Source organism: Eufriesea mexicana, unplaced genomic scaffold (assembly GCF_001483705.2).
Source record: "Eufriesea mexicana isolate 0111107269 unplaced genomic scaffold, ASM148370v2 scaffold745, whole genome shotgun sequence".
Lineage (NCBI taxonomy): Eukaryota > Metazoa > Arthropoda > Insecta > Hymenoptera > Apidae > Eufriesea > Eufriesea mexicana.
This window is the reverse complement of record NW_016908908.1, coordinates 295873-323300: the sequence shown is the minus strand read 5'-3', so window position 1 is coordinate 323300 and position 27428 is coordinate 295873.

Below are 27428 nucleotides of genomic sequence, written 5' to 3'. Positions count from 1 at the left end.
TCAAATTCGGAAACTCCATTATTCACACCGTCCAATAGCAAAATACGTAGCCCTAGCCAGGGTCCTTATAAAAGCTAGACCTGGTAGCACTAGGCATCAAGACATACAGTATCTAGATAACTTTTACTGTCCACTTACTATTTGAAGCTAACCATAATTTCCTCAAAGAGCAGTTCGTACACTAATCGTCGTTAATCAAGAACAATCTAGTGACGATATACAATATTCTTACTTAATCTGACAGAGTGGCTTTAGACTTGGGTCATCTATTTTAGTAAATAAAATTTTTAATTTTTCTTCGAGTATATTAATTGTTAAAAGTGTACTCCATATTTTTTAATCATATATATACATATATATATATATGTACATATATATATATATATAAAATACATCTTCAGTGTCTGGAGGTATATTTTTGAAAAATAATATTAAATTTTTGTTAGATATCAATAGCCTATAATGATAACTGATGTTATAATAATCATGTGCATTTTGAGAGTTCTTTAATTCCCATAGCATATATGTGCCTATAATTATGAAAGTGGTCTAAGTCATCGACTTAAGAGGAACGATTTTATTATTTATTTCGTATTGCATTCATTTATATTACCATAAAATATATTTATTTTCTATAAAACAGTGGAGAATTGAATCGTTAGATTGAGTTTGTAGCTTTATGGCAATTAATTTTATAATTTATGACATATTTAAAGGCCGAATATTAAGGCTTTTAATATTTCAGAAGCAAATATAAGTAACTTAGACCACTTTCATAATCACAGGCACATATTTCAGTATATGCTGTTGCAATGGGGAAGTTTTAGAGATTAAAAATTTTATTCCATCGAGAAAAATGATATAAAATATTTATGAATTTCGTTTTTTATATAGTAGCCTTATTCATTTTTTCATTCTTATTGATAAAAATAAAATACACATACAGAATATTACAGATTGTATAATGTTTTCATGATGGTGTCATTGAAGTATAAGAAATTAATATATATTATATTATACATGATATCATATACTATATTACATACTATATTTATGTTAATTCTTCTACTATGGTAAACATATATATATATATATATATTATAAGTTACTTAAATTTTTATGTTTTTATTTTTTCCATGGAAAATTCTTTTTTATTAGTATACAAAAAATACTTTTAGTATTTTGAGAGTATTGTATCGAAAGATTCGTATATTTTAAATATGCATACATATGTATAGATTCAGAACAGATTTAAAAAAGAATTGACATATATGAAGCTTTGTAACAATAAAGTTTGATCAAACCATGATTTATCGAAGACTCTTGATTTATCACTGAACTTCAATTTATCACTGGACTTCAATCATTCCTTCTGGTCTCTATTACTAGACATAGTAGCATAAGGGGCGTCCACTTGGACCCGTCTGACGAATTTACGACTCGTCAGTTGGCGATACTCAATAACGCCCGTATACCACGTGACTCGAGAATTATATACTCATATTATATCTCTGTGTTCCTCAATTTTATTTCATCTACTCGTAACCATTTTATAGTATTTTATTAACATATCATAATATTAAAACTAAATGTTCTTGTTGCAAATTTCAAACTAAATTGAACAACCATAATTAAGAAAATAATTTAAAAAATTCAAAAATTGCAAGTACCAAAATTTCAAAATAAACATACCTTTCTCAAAAGTTTTAAAACTCTGTTGACAACTGGTATATAATAATCATAGTAATTAACCTAAGAAAACAAAAAATAAAAATTTCTCTGTTTCTGCAAAATGAAATATTTACGTGTCCATTTTATATAACAATATTTTATGAAAAAAGAAAAATTGTAAAAATATTTGATAAAAAAATTTTTTAATCGATTGTCAATGATATAGAATATAAATATAGGTTTGTAAGAGTGCACCCATTGGAAAATTTATCTTAAAATCAGAAGAAAAGAATCGGGCGTACAGTGCTCCTTTGCCAAAACGCCAAGGAAGTCATTTCCGAACTATGTTTTATCGATTCCTTTTTTGTAGAGAAACTTCAAACGCCGAACTATCCTGTGTAAGTTATGGACACTTCGCGTACAGCTGTTTTTGATGTACTTGGCTATTCGAAGGAAATGACGCATTTTAAACGTCATAATCGACACGAATATCTACGTATTTAATTTTCGGATAAGTAAAATTGAAAAATATTATTTCCGACGTGATTTTATACGTGTTACTCTTCTACATTAACAGCTTTGCTATTTTTGAAATATATATAAAGTTTTATTCTCCTTTTCTTCCGTTTTTTCATCTGTTTTTTTCGAAAATGTGCAAATTTTGGATTATATTAAGACATGAAAATGTTCGTTAGAATAAAATATAATCCCTAGAATTCTTGGTATCCCTAGAAATAAAATACTTCCAGAGTCTCCTAAAAAATATGTAAAATTAAAACATACTTAAAATTCATGTCGGAATTAATCTTTTTCCCTGTTATTTTAATGAAAATTCGTTATTATACTCTCAAAAAATTTGAATGACGTCGAAATCTTGAAAATATGATTTAGAGATTATATTGGATCTTTGTTGATTCTTTAAATTTCTTTTCTTACATATTTTACTTTATTCCTAGAAGAGAAGATATTTTATTCCAATCTTAGATGGCACACCCTATGTATTTAGAAGTAAAAGAAGAGTTCTGTTCATGGTAAATGAGAACAATGGATAAATCCAAGCATTGTTTCCGATCAACGTATAGAATTGCATTCCAACTGTTACTAAACGAATCCCATGTCACCAGCATATCAATGTTACGAGAAGAAAATCCGATGTTATGCAACTATCGATGAAATTATATGCTTAGTTTGCAATTTCCAGTGTATTATGTTGAAATTCTCAGGACTGCTTTTAAATTGTTTCCAAACAAATTATATAATTCTCTTGTGTTTTTAATTTTATTGTGGTTTTATAAGAATACATTGAGAAAGTTCATATAATAGGAAAACTTCCCTATTTGTTCTTTACTTATCTATTCTTATCTATTTCGATAGCTATTTAAGTAAATTCTTGTTTTATGACTTTTGAGGTTATGGTATGTTAGGCGTGAGGTATGATATAGGGTTATGTTACGTCAGGAATTAATCCTGTTCGAATCCTTATCTATTCTAAATTTATTTAATTATTATTTAAATAATAAATAAATTTATTTATTTATTTATTATTTATTCTAAATTTAATATTTTAAATAATGTGTGTTAATTTTGTATTATTGTAACATCACTTTGAATATTATTTTTTCAATATAATATTAATTTTTAAACGGATATATAAATTCTTAAAGTTATATATTGAAGGTTAAATAAATTTGAATATGAATAAATTTCTTTACTTTCTTTTTAATTATAACTCACTCAAAGGTATTCTAAATCTGCCAGTAATATTTCATATATAAAATCGTATACATGACATATATATTTTATTTCTACATTTATTTATGGATACTAAATATATGATATAACATTGGTTATCTTTTCGCATTAAATCATCTTATCCAATATGGCCATTGCTTTAAATGCTCCTAAGAAATTGATCAAACCTAACCTCTCATATTTTCGTACCGACAGAATAAATCGGATTATATCTCATTGGAAAAGTTGTATAAATTGTAATAATCTGTATTTCCATTAAATAAGTTCATTTTAACCGAAGCTACCTATACACTCTTGTACATCATTCCTAAAAAGCGTAATTTATTTCCGGACAGGCTAATATATGTACGTAACTCTCGTAACACGATAGGTTACACGATACACACCTATACGATTTATCGCTCAAACTCGACTTTGGCAGTGCGTTTAATTTTCCATGACATACACGAATCCTTTCGTGCAAATATGTTCTGCTCCTTGTTCGTGAAAAGCATACATAGATGGGCTATAATTCATGCTGTACAATTGAAATGAGATAGATGCTATAGCTCAAAATATGCCTAAATAATAGAATAACTATAAGGCAGATTACTAATTTTTTTCATTTTTCCAAAATCATATTAAAATAAATCTGGATAATCCATTTAATTAATTCTTTATTAAAATTAAAGAAGGGTTATGAAAATCTACTATTTAAAAATAAGATATATTCATCTAATGCCAATTTTGTCGTCGACATTCTTGTGTCTATTTAGTGATCTCTCTTATCTGAAAGTTTCACTTGGTTATCGATTTGAAACGTCACAGTTTCAAAAAATTCTTTATCCAATAAGTACGTTGCAAAACATGCGATTTAGGTATATACTGTTATATATTTATCAAAACAAAGTGAATAAAAATAAATTCTGAAAAGTATCTAATTTAATCGAATTTTAATGAGAGCTGCTTTTCAAAAATTTTAAACGACAAAATTTCGAAAATAAAAATCCGTGACATGCGTTGGTTTTCTTTATAACCACTGATATAGTATATTTTTTCTATGTGAAACAGAATTTTACTAATTAGTGTGTATGTACCATATACATGAGAAAAATTGAAAATTTCTGTTTTATGATTAGTATAGCCAATGAAAACACGTTCGTCTATATCTAACTTCTCAATGGACGAATACTGATTCTCAGACCCTTAATCTCTTTTACTCGTTTGTGCTTTTACCGGTATACTATTCGCCCTTTCTTTGGTTTGACGTTGACTGACATTACTCCTGTCAACTATCGAGGGGGTGAGTTTAGGTTGATGGTGACCTCGTCTTCAACGATTGCTCGAGTGATCAAAGCTTTTGTGGAACACGTCCCGAACTTTCTCAAGACCACCATAAACCTAGGCTATTTTGTACTCTCCTTAACTTAGGCACGTGCATAAAGTACTCTCATAATGCTTAATAAAGAATTCTAATCAAACTGACGTTATTTCAAATATTACTTGCCTCTCAGTCAAAAATTTGTATTCCAAGAATTCAGTTATGATAAATTGCTTGTAACATGTTCTACACGATGAAGTATTATATCAGTAATATGACTAATATACATTATTTTCCATATTAAGTATAAATTTTCTCACATAAAAAACATTCATATTCAAAAAGTGTTCGACATCCATGTTTGAAAGTTATTTAACTTCTAGTTGATTTATGACATAATCAACAATTTTGGTTTTCTCATATTGATTACCTCAATGGAGTTGCCGAATAATTAATGTAACAAATTATAGTTAATTGGAATGTCTTGCTTTATAATCGGATTAAATTCCAATTGAAAAGCTTTTTAAAGGAAGATTATTTCTCGATATTTTTCTTCTTGGTTACCGTATTTTTATAGTTTATTCTTTAGTATAGCCTCAGTCTACAAGACCACGTAACATTACCTTCAATTATTAATTATTGGAGAAATAATATAAAATTATTTTGTTATAAATGGTAAAATTAACCCATTAACTGCCAAATTTCTTTTTTGGAAATTTTTGGCCGGATAAGTTATATATATGCACAAAGGGTTGTGTAACAGTATAGTTATATTCAAATTATGTTTTGTTTTGAAAATATTTGATATTTTTGAAAAAGTCCCAAAATGGGCATCGTTATAAAATGATCAGTAAAATCATTTCAATAAAAAACAGAAGACTGAGTAAGTAACAAATCGTTACTATAACCTCTAAATTACATATTTATGCACGGTATTTCATTATAATATAAAAACCGAACCAAAAATATAATGCTTCAAATATGACAATTCTGTTCCGTTCAACTTGCACGCGAATTTCAAATTTGTTCGCTTGTTGTATAGAAACGGAGCACAGAATACACACTTTTTGCTACATACAATATTGACTGATATATATAGAATAAAACTAAACTGTCGGGCGTATCAAATATATTTTTGGCACCGAGTGGTGTACGTAAAATTCCAAAATCCCCAAATGGGGATCGTGGTAGCTAATGGGTTAAGTACCATTACAGTGTTGTCAGGATATCGATATCAATTCTAACCACGTATAAATATTTATTAATATAAGTATACACATTCACCTCGTCTAGTCCTACAATATCCATGCTCCTATTTCTCTATGAAACCAATGCACCGCTGTCAGACGCGCATGCGCAGCGGTCTTATGTAGTGGAAAGCGCGCTGCGTGGGAGTACAGGGATTCCCCGCTATCAACGGATTCAGAGTAGAAAGAAATACGGGTTTCGTCAAAAAAGTATCAGTATTATTGAACTGGAAACTTGACGCGAACGTCGCACGGACAATGTCGAAGGCTAAAAAACCTCTGTCGATATCGGGGCGCCTTTTCTACCTTTCTTATCGCGAATAGCTAACTCGTTCCAGGCGATGGGGTATCGTTTTAGAGTCTTGGTCCTTGGTTTTTTCTTCGCATTGAATGAACCTCAGCTTTCCGATACCGAAACTGAAGATTAATCGATTAACTTCTGCTCGACTTTATTACCGTTCCTCCACGACCTTAAAATTTAGGATAAGCCAAGTTTTTGTAGTCCTAAGTAAGTATATTTGTACTCCACGTATACGTCTATTATACAGAGTGTTTGAAAATTAAAGATAGCGGTTTTTGGTTAAATAAAATTGTGAAATGGCAAATAGTGAGTATTGCATTGTCTGCTTTTCTTGATATCGAATAACTGTGATTTGGAATACTTTTTCATATGACAAATAATTTACAAGTAAATACAGGAATACAGTTAGTTGATTCAGTTTTAGTATAGTGAAATAAAATTAAGAGAAATGAAGAAGGGTAAATGGAATAAATTAAAGTATAGGAGTAGACATTTTTAATTGAAAAAAGTCAATTTCGTTGGAAATATTTGTTTAATTAAAATTGTTTATAAAATAGGCTATGAAGTTAATAATTATGGTTAATCTAGACTGTGTTTTCTCTCTCTTGCACTAAGTACTCTCAACTCTAGGTGTACTCTCTCTCTCTCACTCGTTCTACACAACTGATGCCTTCCCATAACTATCACAGAACATTCCAACCATAACATTGTCCTCTTGCACACGAAACAAATACCAACATTATTATACATGAACGAACATTACACATGAACACTAGCATTGTCGTTTGATCATATTTATTCACATTCATGCATTCAATTCCACAATATTGTCATAGTTTATTGCAATGTAAATTGCTTACAATTATTGCTTACAATTCTCGTTCTTATTTGTTCTTTTTCATAGTATTATATAAATACACATATTTTACTCGATTTACTAACCTTTTTGAGTTTCTGAGGTTTCACTGGCACTTTCTTTTGTTCGACATTTTTCATTCGTTGTGTGATATGTTGGGAAAAGTTTCTGTATGTTGACACGAATTGCTTCGTCAAAACGTTTTCTGTTCACCGGAATCGCTTCGGGCAACAACATCCTGTCTGGCGCCTCTTCTGGAAGCGAGGAACACTATTCTTCTCTTTTTATGGGGATAAAATATTGAACGTAACTTTAAAACACGACCCATTGTCAGTTGGGAGACCGACAAGTGTCACTGCTCCGAATTAAAATAAAATTCCATTTTGAGTTTATACATGTATATAATTTATCTGGAAATATTGTTCGATTCTTCGTGTGTGTAAGTAACAAACAAATTTGCTTTTCATATGTTACAAATAATATAAAATTAATATCTTATTCGTATACAAAGTGTACTCCATTCAAATTTGACTCTGACTAGTCAAAAATAACATTATATTATAAATACAATTTATAGTATAGAATTATAATATAGAATACAAATTCATGGAAAATAAATTTATGATACATAGTGTGGAATAATTAAAATATAATATAGAATTATATAAATTAAGTATCTTCATTTTTAATAAATTATATTTGTTGAATAATAATTATATTATAGATATGCAATAATCAAAATTCACTCTGAGAAGTCAAAAATAACATTATATTATAAATACAGTAATCAGTATTATAAATATTATTACAGTGTTATAAATACAGTAAAATAATTTATAGTATAGAAATATAATATAGAATACAAATTCATAGAAAATAAATGTATGATACATAGTATAGAATAACTAAAATATAGTATAGAATTATAAAAATTAAGTATCTTCATTTTTAATCAATTTTATTTGTTGAATAATAATTATATATAGATATGCAATAATCAAAGTTGACTCTGAGAAGTCAAAAATAACATTATATTTTAAATACAATTTATAGTATAGAATTATAATATAGAATACAAATTCATAGAAAATAAATTTATGATACATAGTATAGAATAATTAAAATGTAATATAGAATTATAAAAATTAAGTATCTTCATTTTTAATCAATTTTATTTGTTGAATAATAATTATATATAAATATGCAATAATTGAATAATTATAGAAATATAAAAATTGAGTATCTTGAATATTAAGATCATAGCTATACCCATAATATACCTCATAATATAGGTAATCTTTACTATATTATCTCTGAACAATAGGAAGGTGGATTTAAAACACAATTAAACATCAACCGAAACTGAAACTAATTATAAATTAATTTATACTTATGAAACTAAGTTTGCAATAGTAAATTATAATTAGTTTATAACAGTAAATTGCCAGAATAAAATATTAAAATAGCTATTAATTAAACGAGTGAATACAATATAATATAACAAAAGGATTCTGACTTAGCATTTTACATAAAAATTCCTTTTCCATTTTACGTTATCTTTCGTTTCATTCAGATAAACTATTATTATGGACAGCTATCCCAAGGCACATTCATGACCACCCGAAGCCCTGGGCAGCAATACATTCTTTCTTCACACTCTAATCTCGAGTAATCGATTCTTTCATTCTATCTCTACACACAAAACTTATTTCCAATAAGTATTCTGTTATATTTACCGAATGACACGTTAGACAGATTCAATTTTATATAAAATTCAAAATTATTTTAAATAAAATATAATTTATTTTTTTTTCTTACTATACTCCATACTTTAATTATACTATCGACACAAAACACTCTTCTCAGATTTTTTCACTAAACACACAGAAAACACACTAAACAGACAATCAAAGTAGACTATATAGCGTGTTTTCAGATGAATGTGTTGCCATCTTCAAAGGCCTTGGGCGAAGGAACCTAAAGGGTAGTTTTCATTGCAACACGTTCAGATCAAATTTTCGCTTTCATAATCGAAAATTTGTTACCGTCGAGACTTTTGATTTATTTCTATGGTAAAATTGCACTGTAATGGTACAATGTACAGATATGAGCGGGAGCTAAAGAATTTATCCGGAATAAATTTGTGTCACAGGATTATTGGAAGCTTTATAGGTGGTGAACCACGTAATCTGTTATTCTAGCGTTGTGGAATACTCATTAATTCGGCTATTAAGAAGTTTCAGCGTGGGGGTTTAAAACGAATTATACGAACCAAACTCAGCAAAAGGTATCTTTTGTCAAATCGAGAATGCGATAAGTCGTTTAATAACCAAAGTTTAAGCCTTTTCCAGGTGAAAATATTTTTCTAAACTTTGCGCCTTGATTCTGGAAGATATGGAGGTAGTCTTGGGCAGAAATGTTTAATTAGGTTATATAGGTACGAAGCTATATATCAGATTGTGTCGAGAGGAAATTGTACCCAATCTTGTGTAGTGTCAAAGCTCCGATCCTATCTGACAATGAGTAGAGACTGAGTTGAGGTATCTAAGTAAAATATCTCACTTGCATTTTATGATAAGAAAAAATATCATAGGAAAATGTTATTTATTTCTGAGAGGCATATATTATTATCAAACATTTTCCTCATATTCTTTTTAGGTTTTATGATACTTAATATGTATCATTATAATTTAATAGCTGAAGTCAAGACTAATACTTTGAGCTGTGATATTATCAAGTGACTTTATATATGAGAAAATGTATAGAAATAGATTTAAATAATAAAATATTTGTAATGAAGCAATTAAATAAATATTGGGGACGAAAAATATGGAAAGCAAATAAAAATTCTGAGAACACAGACGTTGGATATGACTTTTAATTTGTAATGAGGAAAGAAAAGAAGAGGAACATGTAACCAAGAAATGCAAAACTGTTTAAATTTTTAAAAATAAGATAATGAGAATTGATGCTGCCAATATATTAATTTAATAATTCAATAATTTAAAAATCTAATATTTAACACTTTAATATCGAATAATGTGGTATTTAATATTTTTAATATTTTTCAAATACAGTGCAAACATTTTTAATATTTCTAATACATTTTTATTAAAATAAAATAAATAAATTGTATTTAAAGTTCTATAAGTACTACCTTTATCAGTAAAAACTTGTATTATAATATCGATGGTCAAGACCTTTACACAGCACTATAAGTTCAATTTACTGCTATTATGATTCATAAAATCAGTTCCTCTTAACGAGAAAAAAGGGTATGAATGAAACCAATATTTTTTAGGAAGTGTACCTATAAAGTTTGAAAGTGAAACAGTGTATGTAATAAACGTATAATAAACGTCATACATATCGCGTTATAAAATAATACTATGAAGGTTTTGTCAGTTATAAAGTATTTTTAATAATTACCATATTTTTTACACAGATCGTGGATATTTTTCTGTAGCAGATAATATATCAATTTTTGATTTTTGCATTTATTATTATATACAGATAAATTTTTCTTTACAATAATTTTTTTTACAATATTTCGAATGAATTAAATTTTTTTAATAATCAGATTAATTTATATTGCATTATTATAGGTAGATTTGTATTCTAGATTATGAAGTTTAATAACTAAACAATTTTTAAAGATTGTATGCAAATATACTATTGAAATAGTAATTGTTCACTTAAATATAATTTTACGCTATACTTTTCTCTATAAATAATCAGTCTTTCTTTATATTTCGTTTGATTTTGAATCATAATTTTTAAAAATTTGTATACAAAAGTAATTTAATTCTTTAATTATTTTTAGTTCATTATAAAATATTTAGTCATACTAATATATGTACAAAATTGTTTTAATTTATTGTTTACAAAATTATAAATATACAATATTATTTACCAAATTTTAGAATAGAAGCAATATCAATAAGTTTTTAATAAAATAATTTTAAATAATATTTTAATAATTACGTATTTTTTTATTTTTTGCATTAATCGTTAACTTTCAAATGAAATTTCTGGATAAATTACATTTACCAATTTGTGAATATAATTTTTATCGAAGGAATTAATAATTAATTTTTATTTATAGGAATTAGTCGTTAATTATTTTGACCGATTTAATCCCCATTCAAAATTTTCCAATCAAGCTTTAATTACAATTACTGAGATATTCTGTATGAAGTGATAAAATAATGCTGGATTAAAATACAAATACAAATTTTAATCAAGGAAGTGTAATATATCCGAAATTTCATATACCACATTCATTATAAACACAAGAGGATACATTATGCAATAAGTTTCAAATGACGACAGAAAAATTGCAAAATCACTTGCAATTTAGAAATGATTGGACTTCATAGAACTTGCAGTCGATCAGGCTTTCGAAGCACGTTACTATATTATGTGCTTTCATGTGTCACGATCATTGCGTTAAAGTGTCTTGAAAGCTTTACTATATTATTTTTACGATGTAGGGAATGTATTTTTACCACGTATACATAGTTTTTAACATACAGTTGTTCACGAAAGTATTCGGATGCTTTCCAGAAATTTAAACAAATGAAAAATGTACATTGGACTTAAATTTTCAAAAATAATATATATACAATTTTAGAAAAGTGTAAAGTAAAATTTTAAAAAAATTTCGACGACAGATATAGAATCAATAGGATATTAAATAAAATAAATAAATGTATCGTTTATGGAAATCGAGGAAAATATTCGGACGTGTAGGACTGGAAGACACGAGCGTTATGGGTGAATCGTTCATAGGTCCACTTTTTGAAATCTTTTAAATTTTGGTGCCAAAATACTTGATTCATACCTAACTTCTTATATTCAAAATAAAATTCTATTATATGTTATATTTTCTGGAACTAATTAATTTAGTAAGCGCATGGTTTAATTAATGGTATAGGTGGTTTAATGAACGAGGGAAGTTTCATAAATGTTAGTAATTACTTTGATGAAATTTTGATAAAATTCAACGAGGATATCTTTTTCAGAAAAATATTTGTTAGGTATCTCTTTTCCTATTTTTATTGGAAATTGTTCATATTTGGGGGATGAAAAGAATTAAATAAATGAATAAAAAGATTTTTATTTTATTTTTATATTACTTTTATTATATTTTTTAAAATAGTTCAATATTTTGAAAAATTGTTTGTGTCATAAAAGAATGTATGATTTTTGTATGAAATTTTACGCACTGAACAATTTTAAAATAATATTAAAAAATTAAATAAAATATTTGTTCTCTGACACGAGAATTACTTTACATACATAACAATAATTAAAATGGTATGACGGATATAATAATAAAATTAGTTTCTACTTTAAAATAAAAGTCAACATTAATTTTACTAAAAGAAGTTGTACATCTCCAACATTTTTAAAAACAGAAACTCTGAAACCAGTCGTATTGATTTATTTGACAGTTCTAGTGTTAATAACATCGAAACTAAACTAATAACGTGACATCAATATTGCATAGATGTATAAATTCACGGTCCACAGAGAGTGTTTCATCTGTCAGTCATATAGGGGTACATGTTTGTGGAAAGTTTGAAGATAGTCATCGTATATTTATTTGGCACACTATATTTATCGTATCAACACTGTTGATTGGAGTTTTCGCACCATAGCATTGGTAGATTACATTTTTGTGACGGTTGCCTGGCATTGACTGCCACTGTTCACGATTGCAATATAATTTTAAACTAATTCATTTCAAATCTGTCAAGTAGATTCTATGTATCTTTCACGAGTACATATATGATCGAAAAATTTGTGAAAATAATGCGATCATGTTTGTAAAGTTAAAAAATAACTTCAACAATGAAATTTACATTAGACATTTGTTGGAGATATGAGCTGTGGTGGCGCTAGTGAGTTAAATGGCAAATCGTCTTAAGATTGCCTAAACGCTCATTCGTAAAAGAGTTAATGAATGTTTTCATGGCTCTAAATATATATTTTAATTCTCGAATTACATTGTTTAACACGTTATGTGCCCAGTCCGTTTTGCTTGCCATTCCGTTCAGGCCCAGACTCGGCTGTCAAGTTGGCCACCGGCGGCGGACGAAGTGTTTATAGAACTCGGAGATATTGTATCAATTGTTATAGCAGGAATTCCCAAATGTTAGGTCCAAAGATGGCGAAGAATTTAACACCAAAAATTAACACCTTTTGGTCCTAGTTTGGGCCGGTTCCTGAGGACCGGCTGGGCCCAAATGGAAAGTGTAGCACCGGTTCTTGGTGACTGGCATGGCATTTAACGTGTTAAGAATATTTGTGTATAAATGATGAATGTTCTATGTTTGGAAAAGTCTATACAGTATCTATACTGCTCGTTTATAAAGATCAGGAATTTGCACATGCTCGTAGAATGTACATGTATCTAATAATAAGGAATACATCATTATCATCAACAATAATGACCAATACTTCAAAAATTGTACGTGTCATCAAAGAATTTCAAATTCAAAACTTAATTGTTCTCATTTTAAATCAAACCATTGAACCAATTTATTTCAAAATCTAGAACAGACTCGTGATAGCTCTGGGTCATGGGGACAGAGAAATAGGGAGATGGAGGGAACGCTTAGGATCTAAGCCTTAGGTGGATGAAGCTAAAGTAGTGTGATCGTGGTTCGTGCATTTTCCACCCTCTTATTGTTCGAATGGCTGACCCATTTGCATCAGGAACGGATATACCCGTCCATTCCGTCTGACCACTGCTACGGAAGCGGATGTATCCTCATAGAGTCAAGGATAGCTCGACATAGAGATTCACCTTAACCTCCAACTACACGTCGGCCATCTTGAAAATATTTTTCGTTGCATTAAGATTGCATAAACTTCCTTCATTGTGTATTGTTACAGTGAGGAGACTCAAAGTGCAAAGCAGGATTTCCCAAATCGCTATTTCTTATTGAAGATGAATTGAATGGCAAGCATCATGTGTTTTCTTATCCGTTTTCTCGTATTTGATGTCGATATAAAGAAAAGGAAATTCGGTGACGTGGATTTTTACGAATTTCTGATCTCTTGGCGATACAAGTAGGTTAAGAAATGGTTTTTAATACCTCTTAATAGTATAATATATACCATAGGAACTTTATGATTGAAATAAATTAATTTCAAGAATTAATAAATAATAATAAATTAACATAAAAGAATTTCATTTTTTATCTATGATTTTTATTCGTATGATTATATTATACTTTTTATTATTTTGTATTCGAGTGAAAAATGTAAAATATAATATTTCAAGTATTTTATTTTCTCGATTTTGTTTTATATCTGATATGATTTTTATTTATGTGATTGCTTTATGTTCGTTCAATATTTCTTAATTTTTGTATTTTAGTAAAAGACGTAAAATATATTTTTAAATACAGTAAATATTTTTTAGCAGTATTTTAGATAATTCTATCTATGCGATTATTGAAGACATGTAGTTGCTCGTTTGTCAAAATTAATAGTGATTTTTCTACAGGTAAAAACATGATATGATATTAATTGTTATAGTCTGTTATAGTGTTATCTGGATACACGTTACAGAGTGGTTTTAAAGTTAAGATTCTTTTGGTATATATTGTGCGAGAAAGATATTCAAAAGTTTCTGTTAAGGTACAGATGAATAATAGTTAGGATGTAAAGAACTATTTCAAGTTCTAAACTACTCTCCTTTACTTGGATGTGAGGTTTTCGTTTCCTTTAGGACTAAAAGTTAAATTGAATTTAGGTAACCAACTGTTTGCATTATTCTAAAAGCATATACAAATACAATAAAACGCTTATTATGTGCCTGTGTATTCGTCCTCTACTTTCCTTTTTCATTTATTGTCTGTGTACTGCATACAACAAATGCAATGAATGATTAGGTTTTGAATAAAATTAATGGGTACTAAATATCGAAGATAATTAATCAGCAAGCAATGAAATATAGAAAAATATATTATTATTTATTTACAATTAATAAGAAAATCATTTATGTACTCAATTAAGTTCGATTAATCTGTTAGGTAAAGTTTCTAGCTTTCCTCAGTAAACTATTTATATTTTTTCATGATTTTTTTTTTATTTCTATCTTCACTTGTTATAAAAGTCCTTTCTTTCACGAATATCGAGGAGTTGTGAAGAGCGCGCGTCAAGACAAGCGAAAATAAATCTACCCTCATCTGTGAAGCTGATGGTCCCTATTCTGACCTAGTCACTCGAAAACAGTAAACTGAGGCTACTTCCTTTTTATGTTCATCTTTTTCAAGACTACGAAGTCGTTAATAATTCGTTAAATAGGATATTTATTACTGACAACGTCCATGGGTTTTTTAACGTCCTAAGTCAAGAGCTTAAAACTTAATATATTTCGTGGAATTAATTACCGTTTTTATCGTGTCATTAATGCCTGTTCTTTTCTTCCTTTACTTTCAGTATCAATCTTAAAATTTCGTAATTGCTCGATGAATTAATCAATTCGTTTCAACAGGTACATTGTTAAAATTATATTACTTATGTAATTATAATAGATATTAGTATTATAATAATAATCTGATTATTACGGTAAATACTAATATTGTAATAATATTATTATAATAAATATCATTGTGATTAAATATTATATATTACTATAAAATATAATACTGATTATATCTGATCTTTATTTTATATAGTAACTTGAATGCAAATTATATTTATTTATTATATGACATACATAATAAAATAGAAAACTATATTAATAATTTATATCGATAAATTTATGACTTTTCTTCCAAATACATTGCTTCTTGTAATAGAGAAATTGATAAATGAAAAATAAATAAAAAATCAAAATTAAAGTAGTTAATATAAGTAAATATATATTATAAAAATTATATATAGTGTCGAAACTGTTATAATGAAAAAGATTTTCATCTATGTCGATTCCTGCTACAGTTCAGTAGAGTATCTTTCGAGATCTGGAAGAAAAATTCTTATCTCTTTTATTTTCCGATTCTACTACAAATTCATTGATTTCAGAAACAATAAAATTACTTTTTTTGTATAATAACTAAATTTTATTATATAAAAATTTATTGTCAATGATATTCATTTATTATCAATTTATTCTTAATATTATTAATAATAGTAATATTTGTTATTAATACTATTAGTATTAGTATTATTTATTATTAGCATAAATTATTAATATAGGGACATTCATAATATATATTATTATTGTAAATTTATTCTCTGTGAAATTTATTATCAATGATATTCATTTATTATCAATTTATTATTAATATTACTAATATTAGTAGTATTTGCTATTAACACTATTACTATTAGTATTATTTATTATTAGTCTAATTTATTAATCTATGTATGTTCATAGTATACATTTCTATGATATATTGTCAAATATACTTATTATCTTTTGTAGGAGAGTATACATTTATTGACAATTAATAATAATTGTTATTTACCAATTATTTAACAAGTCAATCTAGTATTGCGTTAGAAATTTTTCATAAACATTACTTCAAAAATAGTACAAATACTTTATTAATTACTCAAAATTTTCTACAAACATTGCATCAAAGACTTACACCAAAAGCTTTATCAATTACTCAAAATCTCCAAAAAATATTATATCAAAAGCTTTATTAATTATTATTTAACAAGTTAATCTAGTACTGCGTTAGAAATTTTTCATAAACATTACTTCAAAAATAGTACAAAAGCTTCATTCAATTACTCAAAATTTTCTACAAACATTGCGTCAAAGACGTACACCAAAAGCTTTGTCAATTACTCAAAATCTCCAAAAAATATTATACCAAAAGCTTTATTAATTACTTGAAATTTTGGAGTAATCTTACTCCATAAGATTTATCAATCATTAAAAATTTGCCAAATTTTGATACCAGGATTGTTACTGTCATGGTGTTCAATCCTTTGCATAACATAACTTTCCTACAACTTTCATGAATAATGTTTCCAAATACAGCGAAGATATTTACGCGATCCCATTATGAGCTTCATACGTACGTAAATAATCCATCCGGTAACGTGTTCGTATAGATTTCCTGGTAAATTACCAGGAAATGTATTAAGGATTAATTCCAATATCTAACGAGGAGAACGCATATTCGATGTCTTCACGAATATTTCATATTTCTCATTAAATAATGATAAATTCCCGATTTAATTATAAAGTAGCTTATGAAGTTTTGAAAACTACGTACTGGGATAATTTGCTTACGATGAAAAGCAGTTAATTACTGAAATACTCGTGCGTTTAGTAAGAATACTGAACAATGGAAGCTCGCTCCCGAATATTCGCAAATTGAGGGGATTTCGTTCAGTGCCAGAAAGATATTTCGCTAAACCAGCCTTTCGAGATAATTTTCCTATGAATTTTGATGAAAGTTGGGAGGAGGAAGCTTACAATTAGTATCCTGTGTAGATTGGGTGTAATGAATTTTTTAAATTATATGAATCTGTAATAATAATTAATGAAAAGCCACAGATATAAAGAGGGTGAAAAGGAAGTTGCTAATAAAGAAGTATGAAAAGAAGAGAAATGATGAGAAAAATTGTGGATTTTATTTCCTCTATAACTTTTTTAAAACTGATTTATTCATTATTTTTCTTTATTTATTTCATTTTATCATTGATTATTTTATTTGTTAAAGTATTTGATATTTTTTCTATACTTATGTTTCATCAACTGTTTTATTAAATGTTTCAATTCTGTAAAATTCTCTTTGAAATTTAAATAATATAATAATTTAGAAAATCAAATATAATATATAATAAAAATATAACAATATTAATATAACTAGTATTCAATATTATCAACGGTAATAAGGAATATTTTTTTGAGTCATATTGATTATAATATCTAATTATACTGAATACTTTTATTCATTTATTGCCTATTTTTCTAATCTTTGTCATTTTTGACAGTAGAAAAAGACTACGTGGAAAGGCAAATAAATTGCTGGTTCAGTAGAACGCATATTTTTCATTCCTATATTCTCTATTATAGATTATACAGGTAAATTTTTGTATTCAAATATTATTAACCCTTTGGGTTGGTTCATTATTAACCCTAAGGTGAGTTTCAGTCACCATTTCATAAAATTTGGAAAATCGATATTAATTAATATATCAAATTTAATGTAATGTAACAGTGTGCGAGGTATCGAAGTCAAATAATCCTACAATTCTATTATTACACAATTCTTTATTTACTTCTCAAAAAGTGTCTTCAGTTTCTTAGTAGAGAATCTTTGAATTTCTACTCTTCTCTAGCCAAAAAATCGTCCAGTGCAAAGGGTTAACTTTCTTATATTTTTGGAGTGCTTTTTATAGCAAGTGAAAATCAATAACGACAATTACATTAATTATCGTAGACAGATAAATAGAAACATTTTTCACCGAATTGCGCACTGAACTGATTGCAATGCAATATCCAGTGTCCAGTATACAGTGCAATTACAAAGAGTGGTGCAATAAATCGTAACTTGTTAAACGAATTGTAACCTATTTAGAATTTATGAGAGGTACACTTAATTTATAGTTCTGATATAATCGGGATTATTTTACGACTTGGTTAACTGATATTTACGATTCAATCTCGCAAATTCGTGCGGTTACAGTGCAACGTTTTTGGGACAATTACAATCTTAAAATTCATGGGAAATTAGATAAGTTTCAGAGTTATGACACTTTTACAGCGAAATTAAGGCAAATTTTTAATGACGAGGATCATCTAATGTCCTGTTATAAATATTTATTTCTTTGTTTCTTTTATTATTTATTTATAATTATTTATTTATTCTGAATTGTTATTTGTTTATTTATTTGTTCTGAATAAGATGTATTAAAATATGCAAATAAGAAAATATAATGTATAGACATATACAAAAATATAATAACACATGTAAAAGATGTATAATATACACGGTGTCAATTTAAATTGAACGTCTAAATTATTTCCGTTGCTATTGAAGGTATATGAAAATAATTAGAGAAGAATGATATTAATATTATTAAATGTAATTAATATTCAAGCTCATCTAAAGATCATAGTCTTTAGATTATTCACTTCATCTTGAAGTTAATTATAACATCGTATCATAAAAACTGGATGTCAATATGCAAAGAAATGATAGAGACCTTGAAACGACCTTCAAGATGGCCCTGAGAGAACTTTTTATAATTTAAATAGTAATTTATTAGTAATTAATTATATTTTATTAAATAAATTAAAAAGTTAATAATAATTTAGACAGTAATTTACTAGAAATAATTTAGATGTTCAATCCTGTATGTAAGAAATAGGGAAATTAAAATGAAATTCGATGTCTCTTAAACTTCTCATACCAGCAAAACATAAGATAACGAAAATTTTCAACACTGACAAAAATCTTAATTTAACCCTATACAATATTTAATTAGAGCTAAGATGTGTCTTTATTGCTAATGCTAGATTGCAACTGAGTCGGACACACAAATTTGAAAATAGTCGAACGCTAGATAGTCAAACAACATAAGAGCTAAAAGACGTAAGAAGGATTCTAGGTCGAATGACGTAAATGTTAAAGTCGAAAGATGAAAGAACGATTTTCCGAGTGATCACACTGAGGAAAATCGGCGGTTCGCTAAAGGGCTAATGATGCCTTGATTGTTTAACCCTCGTAAAACGGCGACGGGGTCTGTAGAGACCCTGCTTTCTTGGTCCGCGAATCGGTCATCTTAACCGTTTGAGTCCCAAGCGCTATTGCGACGATTGGGATTTTTCGACATAAAATTAAATAAGCGCTATCGCGCCGTTTGGACTTCTTCGCACTCCATTAACCCCTTGACTACGGCAGATTTTGATACGCAACAGCCGTACCATACGGCAGGAATTGAGTTACGATGTGCGTCATTTTTGTGAAAACAAGCGCCCTCCGTGTCAGAAAGCTAAACTACGCTGAGCGGCTATAGGCGCCCTCCGTGTCACAAACGCAAAATTTCTAAGCGCCTATGGGCGCCCTCCGTGTCCCAAACGCAAAATTTCTAAGCGCATATAGGCGCCCACAGTAGCCAAGGGCTTAAGGCAAGCGTTATCGCGCTGTTCAGAGTTTGTCGACCGTGTTCTTCCGAAAGCCTCAAGCGCTGCTTGGGACTCAACCGGTTAACCGGTTGAAAGGAAAATTCCCTCTCCAAAGACTGTGATGGAGGAACCCCTTCCCTCAAGGTGACGTGTATGAAGATCACCCGCACGTTGGCGACTCTATCGAAAATGACCACTTCTGGAATATATCCATTTATAGCCCATTAACTTGCCGAGATTTGATTGTACCACGTATGCGAACTTTTGCTGACTCCCTGCAGGCCCTTTGTTAGCCGAATTCCAAGTGCCGTCGCCTAACTCTGTTGAACGAGGGTCGTATTGCTTCGTGTACCTGGGACCAGTCGAAACAATAAACAGGAAATTTTGTAATGATACACAACAACGATACAGCATGCTAGTAAAACCGAATGGTCTTGTCATTTGGGCACTTAGGATTGGAAGACCGCAACGAGGTCATCCAGGCCTGTCTTTGTTCCGCGACTGAACAAGAGGCACATGTAAATTAGTCTAGTAGCGTTGTTTGACTTTTGTTTGGTTGCTGAAAATAACTTTACCTCTTGAAATTTTACCAACTCGTAATACAGTTCTGATATTGAAATTTTTCAGTCGAAACTATATTTCATCTAAATGTGATTCTTCTTATGATATTTCCAGTTACACGTGTTGCTTATGCTTCTTCGACTTTCCACAGGTATATTTAACATTTTATCTATGGATAACGCCATTTGGTGTGAAATTGAACACTGTTATAGCAAACCAACGTTATGATCCCGTAGATAAGATGTTAATGACACCATTGTACTGGTTAATAGCATAAATTTGGTGCAGCTTTTACTAAAGCTTTTATTCAGTAAATTTAGTAAAAATAAATATTATAATTAATTAATGCATCTCTTAATTAATTGAAATTGAAAATTCTCGTGTCACCGTATATTGAAATTGGAAAACATTATTTTCATCCATTTTAACATAATTGATTATCTTACTGTGCCTTTATTTTTATTTTCCATTTAATTTGTAATACACTTATCTGCACTTTAAAACTTTTGTTTAATTATTACCCTCATTATTTGCCAACGTGACTGATTAATTACTCGATTTTCGATAACATTGATTTAAGACCTTCCATTAAATCTCGAAGTTTTAATTATACAGGGTGGATCAATAACTTTGATTACTTTAATTATCTCCGTTGTTTTTACAGATATACTCGAAAGTACCTTACTGGCCAAGTTTATATAATATAAAAAGAACTATAGCAAGCCAATGACAATTTCTTCGAGTGATTATTTTGCCCAAATATTTTTCTCTCAAGTACAATTTTCAACTTTTTCCCTCCAACTCTCTTAACCTTATGTACTTTGTCCATTTGTCTTCAGCTATATCTTTACTGAAACTTAACTAACATTAAATGGAAGAACACTTTATCCAATCGAAGAAAGTTTAGGAATTTTCGTGAGTATCTCTTAATAATATCCTCAACTCTCTATAAGATCGTCTGACCCTCTAACAACTTAGGTATACTGAGCGTCTGTGTGTGAGTCAACAGCAATTAACAGATCCATTAGTCCACGTGTGTATTGTACTGCACGTGTAAGTACGTGTAGTCATTAATCCAAACAATATGATTACGACACGTCATTTGGTATTCAGCAGATAGATTTAACCAGTTTGAGTGTCATGGTCAGGCTATTCAGATTTTAGATTTATCAAAAGGTACTAATGCTACAGAATGTACGGGCTACTGCAGCGCCATTTCGCTTTTAGAGATACTTACGACGAATAAAGGATAATCATATAGAATAACCCGCGAAATTTTGGAATAATATTTTCCCAATCTTATCTGGTATTCAAATGATTAAATAGTAAACTAAATATTAAATATTAATAGTAAACTAAATATAAATATTAATAATATTAATAGTAAACTAAATGATTAAATAGTAAATAGTAAACTATAGTATTAAATATACTACTAAAAATTATACCAATTGATAAACTATGTAGTTCACTGGAAAAGTTTACTAGGAAATACTTCCTTAATTCGAGATAAATAAATTCGAAAATAAATAAATGAAAGATCAAATAGTTTAAGCGCCACGCAGTGTGATCACAATATTCAGATATTATGTCGAAAAGCGACAACAAATGAGGTTAGGATTTCTACCGCAGCGCCATCTGAATCAATTTGAATCGAACAAAATGTGATCGTATCGCTTGGCATTTTTCGGTGTAAATCGAAACAAGTGCGATTGCGTCGCTTAGCACTTTTCAGTACAAATTGAAACAAGTGCGATTGCGTCGCTTAGCATTTTTCAGCATCGATTGAAACAACTGCGATTGTACCGTTTGACAATTTTCGATAAGATTTTTCCAATAATCCGTGACAAACGGTTAAAATAATTATTAAAACTTCCAATTTATAATAAATTGATAACTGTAGATATTATTAACTAATTTAATTAATCGATTATATTAAATTATACTATATTTAACATTATATTTATAAATTATTAATTTATAAATCGAATGTATTAAATTATATTAAATTTAGGGTGATCTTTTATGCTTCATGTTGATAAATTATAATTTTTTTTTATTATAAATTTTTCGACGCATTAATTGTTAGGTTACCAAAGATGCTTCGATGGGTGTTCTAATTTATGGCACTTCTGCAAATAGTTTTAAATTAATTATATTACGTTATATTAACTAATGACAATAATTAATTCTAGGTATTCGAATTTTCAAGAGTGATAAATATTTCGTTTTTATCGTACATTTTCCATGCTTTATGCTTATAATGCATAATTCAGACTTCTCGTGCATGAAATTACTTCTTGAAAGACAGCGTTGTCTAAGATTACCCTTTTTTTGTCACTTTAATTTGTAAGGAGAAGGATTACCAACTTTGTATGCAATAGAGTATATACCAAGTTTAGAATCGGAAGATGTATTCTCCATATACTTACAAATATACATATATACTTACCGTGCAAGCAGAATGCTTAATATTCTTGTCATGAAAGATTCACATACAGGATGTCCTGGAATATTCCATATATATGTACTTTACCTGCATCTTGTAAGTAAAAATAATAATCAAATTGTAACAGAAATAATTATCAGATAAAAGAATATTTCATGTATGTTTTATTAACACTCTTATGGTGGGCGTTTCGTGTATTTAATTTTCACATTCATGAGGATATTTGACGGTCATTTAGATTGCACCAATCGTAGTAAAAAACATATTTTTTATTATAATTATTAAAATTATTATTATATAAATAATTGTGCCCTTAAAAAGATTTTGTCATTGATAAATATTTTTATTAACTGGCATGTATGTGCAGAGTATTTCATATTTGACTATTATAACTGCATATTTGAGTTATTTCTAACAGTTTAATAAATAAATATTTTAAATAAAAGAGTGTCGATACTAATTGTAAATGAAGAATTCATAGTAGGTCAAAAATGTTCTAAAACATCATTTTCTTATAAAGAAAAGAGCAACAATAGCACTATACTTATGTAGATATCTCTTTACATATGTTTATTACTACGTTTGTCTATTATTTGTTGTTTATTATTACTACATTACTTTCTAAACTACAAAGAAATAAATTCAATAGCAAACTTTATTTTATTTATTTGATATATTATATTACGATTACTATAATAATGTGATTCGTTTTTTAAATTATCATTTATAAGTATATATAAATAATTGTAAATAAATAATAAATATTTTGTCTGTTATTATTATCTATTGATCTATGATTATGATCTCTAACTGCTAATATTCAAAATTACGTATACATGATTCTTTCATGAAAATGATAAAAACATAACAGAAATATGAAACATGTAGAGTATGTTGATATTATTTCTGTCTTATGAGTGCAATACGTAAATATCTGTTCTAAATGAATTAATTGCAACAACATTTCACACCAAGAAATTGGACAAAACCACAATGAAAGTCGCTCTACTGTAAATTGAATAGCACACTGATATCGACAAACACGTATCGAAACAGATATTTCAAAACGCAAACATTGATACAATGTTTACTTCGCGTTTCATATATCTGTCATTTTTATTAAACGTTTATCGATTTTTCGTGACTTTTTAATCCTATATTCACGTTTCATGAAGTTCTATACATATCATGCTTTCGTTTAAAAAGTCGTATACAGTTTAAAGAAAGTATATTTTTCAAAGGCAGTGATATACTTTGTTTTTGTTCTTAATTAAATCTGATTTTGTTTGTAATTTATTTATGTGGGACAAAAAGCCATAATTATGAATGATACTTTTGATGAACTCAATATAAATTGAATTAAAAGGCTAATATAAATTTAAGAAAATTCAATTTTAAAATACAATTCTATGTCTTAAAAGAGTTAGATTAGGTTAGGTTATAATTTATTATTTATGTTAGTGCAATAAAAATATAAGCTAAATAGAAAATAATGTATAACTCAATATAAATTATAGGTTATAATTTATTATTTATGTTAGTGCAATAAAAATATGAGCTAAATAGGAAATAATGTATAACTCAATATAAATTAAATTATGAGGCTAATATAAATTTGAGAAAATTAAACTGTAAAATACAATTCTATGTCTTGAGAGAGTAAGGTTAGGTTAGGTTATAATTTATTATTTGTGTTAATGTAACAAAAATACAAGCTAAATAAAGAATAATGTATAACTCAATATAAATTAAATTAAAAAGCTAAAATAAATTTAAGGAAACTAAATTTTAAAACACACGTTTGTGTCTTAAAGGGTTAGGTTAGGTTAAATAGAAATTTAATTGTACTACTCAAGTGTATACACAGTTCTGTGGTGTTACAGCAGTACCTAGGTACGTAGAATAAAAAGGATCTGAACTTCATCTTGATCATTATCTGTAATATAAAATCACGTATCCTATTTGTATGTATAGCAGTGGTGGTCTCTATTTGCTTTCTTTCTTCCTGTACTTCCATTCCACTTTGTATTACAATAGGAATTTGATCCTACCACCTTAAAAAATTCAACGCTTTCGTCATGACTGCCATCTGACTAATGTTTAATTTAAATTTTCGAAAGGTATAAATAACGAAGTACAGTCATTATCACAAAGACACATGAAGTAAATATAATTATATATGAACTATACATAGTACATAATGGTTGGTTATCAGATATATTTATTTGAAACCTGAAATGATTATCGAGGTAAATTCAAAGTGACATATGATACACATAATGTCAATTATGATGATTGAACCAAATACAAAGGATCATAAATAGTTTATAGCCAGTAATTCGATTGCTCGTTGTCAAATACGCTTGCTTGTTAAAAGTGGGCGCATGTGCAAATGTCAAATTAAGCAGTAAATTACAGCACGTATACAGGATGCAATCTGAAAATTGAGTGTGAGTTGATTGACTAGGAGTTTTTGGCTGTTGGATTGGGATGGATTCTGGGAGAGAATTGGGTGTGCAGATGTATCTGTTGTTAACGTAGGGTGGCGATAATTGGACTGATTTATGGTTCTACCACGTGTCTTAAGTGATCCAGAAAGCTAGAAATGTATGTTTACTGTCTCTGGTTACCGAATTAGAACCATGAAAAATTTCCAAAATGTGTTGTCCTTTTTGGTGCAAATGAAAGGTTTGAATGATATCGAATTACAAAGTTTATTAAATATTAAGTTGTTACATTTGTTAAATATCTATATTTATATTTATAACGAAAGAAATAGTAATTATATTTATTATTGAATAAGTATTTTCCCTTGTTATTAGATATTTAATAAATATAGGAATATTTATATTTATTATTAAACATTCAACGAATATTTATTGTTTAACAGTTATTAAATACGAAGTGGAAAAGTTTAGAAATTGCAATGATCTCTAATAGCAATGTTTATGCATATATTTATATTTATTATTGAAGAAATAATTTATTATTCAATATTTAATAAATATTTATTAAATACTTATTGCAATATTCATATTTATTATAAAATATTTAATAAATAGTTATTCGATATATTTATTAGTTAATATCTACTAAATATTTGTTATGTAATATCTATAATTAAGTAAATATTAAGCTGCATATACATAATATTAATTTTTTATATTCTCCTCTCTTACTTTAATTATAATTTGTATAGTTTTAACATTTTCACTATTTTCTCAATAATCTACAATGTTTATTCTTAATTCAAATAATGTGATGATTAGTGGTGAGTAGACAAGTGATTTGCATAAACGTCCTTGGTCCCCAATTAATTATTATACATATGTAAATTATCGATAGGTTAATGTTAAATTAATATTTTTAAATATTTTGTTCTTATATATCACACTACATTATCTTATTAATTAATTACATTACGGTTGATGTATAGTGTATTGTCCTGTTATCATATTATATAATTTATTATAGTATATTATTATACTATATGGTATATTACTTTATATTATTTTATTTAAATTTGTCTTCCATCTTCCATCTTCAGATTTACTTACATTTTCATTGCATCGCTAGTTTGAGGACACCCTGTAGATACACTACCATTCCATGGTGGACTTGATTACGTTCGTATAGAACGAGTACTAATCAGTTTCTGTAAAAGATGTATTAAGTTGAAGTAGATGTTTTGTCAATTGCTTTAAAAGCGATTGCACTTTGTATTGTAATATACATTTTGTCAATTACTTTAAAAGCGTCTTTGGATTCTAGAGGTACTAATGATACCCTAAATGAAAGCTTCAGTTACCTGTTCCAAGAACGGCATTAAGCGTTAGGAAATGCTCCAAAATTAACGCAGCATCTGTTCCTTGGCTAGTGATTTAAAATTCAAGTGGATTCAAAATAACATCCCGGATCAAATGTACAATTAACTTAGAAAGCAATTCCGAATCAGTTAAATGCTAAATAATTTTTACAATTATGAGTTGATTATAAACGAATTGTTAATTAATTGTAAGTTTCTAATTTCTAATGTTTAGAAGTAACGTAGAAATAATTCGATTCTTTCATGTTAATTATTTTGTGAGTTTCCCCATTTTATTTATATCTTAAAAAGTCATACTTAAATTGTCTAATTATTTATCTGCATAAATTTGAAGCTAATTTGTAGTATGTGAAA